At 40.3% G+C, this 5,545-nt stretch overlaps 1 pseudogene; it reads left to right on the forward strand.

Annotated features, from left to right (window-relative positions):
- The first annotated feature begins 3,300 nt into the window (after positions 1 to 3,300).
- LOC136545020 (uncharacterized) lies at positions 3,301 to 5,316 on the forward strand (annotated as a pseudogene).
- Positions 5,317 to 5,545: the final 229 nt, after the last annotated feature.

Genomic DNA, 5,545 nt, shown 5'->3' on the forward strand with positions numbered 1-5,545 from the left:
GCAGCAAAGGCTTGCTGCAGTTTGCACGCCGCAACGCAAGAAGAATTTTGTCCCACCTTGCTAGCAGAGCGAAGGTCTAGTGTCCAGAAATGGGGTGGGGCAGCACACAAAGACACATGGCCTTTGTTCACCTAATTAACACGTGGAACGAGGCTGAGATTGAGAATATTAATTAAATCGAAAATGTACTTTGCCGCCTATAGGCCAGATACTATTCGCCATGGACAGGTCCCCGGAATATCCAATATCCACTGGATAATTATGATATTACATTCGTATTCGATACCGAGATATTCGATATATCCATATAACGTATCTGATTTTTATCCGAATACCCGAATAAATTTCTAAATAGGCATTTATATTTATTCGGTTGGATAAATATTCGTACCATGTACATCTCTATCCACAGAGAGTCAAATCCAAGACCTAAGGTGCAACTGAGGCTCTTGTAATCTCTATGCTAGAGGCCCTTTCGCGGGAGTAACAGAATTTAAGTCACCCCATCTCAGTTTGTTTGCTGAGAAAGCAAAATAAACAAAATTTAGATGTGAGCAAAAAGTAGACATGATTTTAAAAGAGATATTTGTAGGCAAATTGTTGTAACAGTGCTTGAGGTTAATGACCTTTTTTAAAACAGGAGATTAATAAGAACTTACAATTAGATTCTGAATGTCTTTTCTGGTTTACTTTGAGAATATACGAGGCAGAAGTGACATTTGTAATCTTGATGAATGCTCTGCTTTTTTTTTGATAAAGGGACGATTTCATTAAATCACAATCTTTACATCAAGTAGATACAAGAATTGTGATCCCGCTCTCGGCTTCTGTGAAAAGTGCACACAGACTGAGCAAAAATAAAAACAATACAGAAGCCTGGCACACTAATGATAATCGATTTTAAGACTAGATCGTCACCCCGTGCACGGAAGAAAAACACCGTGACCGCTTGTGTCAAGTGTTGCGATGCCGCCGCATCCAAAGCCTGCGCAAAGAACTTATGAAGGATAACCCGTATGCCAGGCCGAGAAGGCGCAGGCACTCACCCCATCGCCTGGAAAAGTTTCAGACTCTGGGCTGCATGGCCCTGGTGGGCTGGGGTCGGCGAAGAGAACAGCGACGAAGGTGGTCAGCCAGACAGAGTGGCGGCTGCAGCTACGGCGCGCCACTGTGGAGAAGGAGGGCGAGCAGCCGGAGTTGGATGACAGAGGCCCAGCCTGTGTATATACGTTGAGCTCCGCCTCCACGGCTCCTCTGCCTGCTACTCAGCATTCAGAGTGCCTCTTACAGAAGTCAGCTTAACCAAACTAAACTCCATGAACTAAACAAGGGTTTGTTTGGCTACATCCTAATCTACTCCCATCCATACGGGTGAGAGAGATTTATATAAAAAAAATAGTTAATTTTCTGCAGTACTTTAATTGTACCTAATCTATGTGAATTGAGATGTATTAGAGTGCAGCAAATGGAAACGAGCCCTAAGGGATGAGAAGACATTGGAAAATGGGGCAGAGAGGATATGTAGCGAGTCATTCAGGCAGCAGTAGACTAGTGGTGCCAAGAAAATAAATTTACAATGGCTTGAATGTTGGCCTCATCTACTATAATAAAATGCACACCGACACTGACAACAAGCGGCTAAGACTTTTCCAAGTTCGTTGTCCACTGCCGAACGAGACTTGTCAATGGAAAATTCAAAGTCAAATAAGTCGAGTGTTGGGGAAAAAGTTAAGTCTTCTGCATGGACTTGCTACTTGCTCGATTTTTATTATTTCTAAAAATCTTATTTACTATTTTAATCACTTTTTTGTTCTGTCAGTATATTCATCTGTAAACTGACAGGGAAATTGTCTTTCACATTTTCCAGTCGGTATTTCATATTTTCTAATGATTTCTCACCCATAAGGAAATTTCGGTATCCGGTAGTGTTAGAAAAAGTTCCATTCAATTTTTATTTTGATTCCTAACCATTTTGACTGTGCCAGATAACATAGCATGGCAAAAACACTTTGTCATGACACGTCAATTGGCATGGCAAAAATATGTTGCACACTGAACATGTAAGAAGAGTCTACTGCCGCATATTAACACCGAAAGCTTGCCACGCCATTTTGGACCCGTGTGGTAAGGCTACCATTCTACCTTATAGAAATCACATCTTCTTCATAAGGTGTGGAATGAAAATTATTTTTATTGGAAAATTTCTCCTCATGGGATCCACACAACTTTCTAGTTTTCAGTTTTACATGAGGAGTCGTTAAGATACTTGAAAAATTTATAAAAACTTTCAGCACATATTAAGCATGTAAAGGGACTTATTATCTTAGAAAAATCATCTGACAGAAATGGAGCTGGATGAAGTTAAGATTTGTATAAAATTGTAGCTCTCCAGAAGATCTACAACAATTTAGTTTTGAGTTTTCATTTTAAATTGTTAAAATGCTTAAATATTTGATACAAACTTTCAAAGGCATATTAGTCACGTACTAAAGTTTCACACCTTAGAAGAATAATATCTTTTCCATATCAGATAGACATGAAATTCATATGAAAATTATAACTTTCAGTGTATGATATGTATTCCAAGTGTAGTTCACCGCTTTGAACTTTGTGAAGGATGGGCTCTATCATATATATGCTGCAACAAGAATAAACGTATGGTTGGTTGAACTTTTATAATTTTAACTAACTGATAGTGATCTGTTTAACCAAATTACACGGCATGAACCAAGGGGAGTGAGAATACAAGGAAAAATGGGACAAAGTAAAAATGTAGTGAGCCATTCAGGCATCAGTCAACTAGCGTGCCAAGAAAATAAACTTACAAAGACTTGAATGTTGGCCTCATCTACTATAAATTACAACTGACAGCAGGTTCTTCTCGACTGCTGAGTGTTGACCAAGACTTGAAGCTTATCTTGTTTTACCCGCAAGACCAGGACATCTTCAAAGTTCCTGGTCCACTGCTGTGTAGAGGAAACATTTCTCCAAGATGCATTTCATTTTCTTTCCCAGTCTTCAGTTGTCACACCATGTTCATTTCACTGGAGACTCTCATCGTTGACTTATGTGAAATAAGTCTTCCTGAGGGACTTCCCTTACCTTACCTCTTCTTCCCTTGTAATTGTTGAGAACAAATCCTCCACTCCCCTTGCATCGTACTTGTTGCCCTCCTCTTCTCCCCTGCTCCCAGTCATTGACATCACTGTAAGTTCTTGTCTTGCCTCACTGTGTGATCTTCTACCCTGAAGATAACTCTATACACACAGGATTACCTGTCCAAGAGACTGTTAGCCAAGTCCCTCTCCTTGGCCACTCTATTATCTTCTAAAGTTCTGACCATATTTTACTCGACACTTCAAATATAATATTCAGAATATCTCTCTGTACCCAAGAAAGCCGTCCTCAGTTTTCATACAATTTGGTCGAGGTAGATTCTTCCATCCACACTTACATAATCTTTGCTTTGTATCCAAGTTAACATATCTATTCTTTTATGCACACTGCTATATATATTTTTTTCTTACTAGGGAAGGAGTGCTACAGAAGCTTGAATCTCAATGGCGGAGATGGTCAGTTCTGCGGTTATCCAGGAGTCAATTAGCCAAATTATATCTGGTCTGGTTCAAAAATATGAGGAGAAAGTGGAAACAAATGCAATCAGAAACATAGAGAGGCTAGAGATGGCACACATCAGGCTTGAGGCTGCTCTTGAGACATCAGAAAAGTGGCAGATCACTGACACATCCTTGTTGCATTGGCGTAAGAAGCTGAGCGTGCTGCTCAAGATTGTGGCGACACACTCCACAAAGGCAAACAAAGAATCCTCGAAGAAGAAAAGATGGAACAGGAGGTAATGAATTCCTCCTTTCCCAAGCGGATCGCACATGCTACCAAGTCATTTGTTTTCTCCATCTTTAACCGCGACAACAAGGAGTTGAGCAGATCAGTTGTTAAACAATTTGAGTGGTATGCAGATGGAGCTAGTGAATTCCTAAGATTCATAGAGTTTGGTGGCACACCATACTATCACATCATGCCTTTTGGCTCCCTTATCAAGAACCTTTTTGCAGGCAAAGAACTACACCATAAAATCGTTCGGGGTAACAATCCTTCGATACTACTATGGTTGGCGCCCTTTAGAACTGCAGAGCATGGAACAGAGGCTATCATGGTATTTATAAAAAAAGAAGGCACTGCACTAGAGGGTAATATCCACTTTAGTATGATAGTACAGCTGTCAGAGAGTACAGACATAGTTGGAATTGCAGTTAAGAGCTTTCAGTTGTTTGCCCCTCATGTCAAGGCTACAGTTGAAAATATTACCAAAGAACTTACTCAACTACCTACTCAAGACCTATCATGGGTGCCATTTGTTTATTCATACCAGAAAGAACATTGGGGTAATCTTCATAGCCTTGCGACTCAGTGGTTTCGCCCAAACCCGTTATGTTGCAAGCATCATGATCAGCATTGTGCTCAACCTTTTAACAACCAAGACATGGCAGGAATATCAGATGCTTTGCTAGAACCACTAATTGAATTTAATTTGCAGTGGCAAGTCTCACGGACTGTTTATAGGAAACGTAAGGCCTCTCTGTCTGGAGGTATAATGTCTCTGCAAGATTCTCCATATGTGAAAGCTGGAATGATGTTTTCACCCCATGGGTCTTCTGTAGACATGATACCAGAGAACAAAACTTCTGAAGCAAGGGAGATAGTTGGTGGAGATCAACATCTCTTGCATACAGACATTACCTTGCAACAACTAGGAGAGATCATGCTACCAAAGGCCATTGATTACTTCTGCCAGAATGCTGAAGCGACAGTGTACCAAATGGTTTGGAAGTCCAAGCATGGGGATGCACGCATTCAGGTTGAAAGGCCAAGCATGAGAACATTGAGAACAAGCATGCGAACACGGAGAACTATTGGGTATCCTACAAGAATAAAGCTATTTCAAGGACAGGAAGAGGAGCTTTGGAGCCGGACACATATGATCGCTCACTTGCTCGACTTATGGAGTAACCATGCACCCATCCAACTGCAAAGGCCGGTCATGGACTGGATGCAAAAAGAAAGGGAAATTAAGCTTGCAGAAAGAAAAGGAAAATCTTTCAGAAAAGATATCCTCAATGCTAGAGTTAGTACAGTATAAAGGTTTCATAGTTACATGAAAGTAGTCTTTATTCTGTTAGTAATGAAGTACTGAAGCACTATGTTGTATGTTAGGAAATTATGCAACTGTAGGACATCACCTTTTCTTAGTCCCAATTTCTGTATTGATGTTATGTGTGTGTTTCACACAAATTAAGCATTTTCTGGGGATTACTAAATTACATGGGAAACAATAATGCAATGCATTTGTAAGCCGAGACTTACATGGCACTTGTAATTTTTTTCAATGTTAATTTCATCTATCTCACTAAGAGCATCCGTATGAAATTTAGAAAACAAACCCAAAAAAATGCTCCTGTAGACTCTCTAAACCACTCTCCATCATCCCGCTCTCCAAAACCACCCTTCTGGCTCTCCAATTTTGGAG

Source organism: Miscanthus floridulus, chromosome 3, assembly GCF_019320115.1.
Source record: "Miscanthus floridulus cultivar M001 chromosome 3, ASM1932011v1, whole genome shotgun sequence".
Lineage (NCBI taxonomy): Eukaryota > Viridiplantae > Streptophyta > Magnoliopsida > Poales > Poaceae > Miscanthus > Miscanthus floridulus.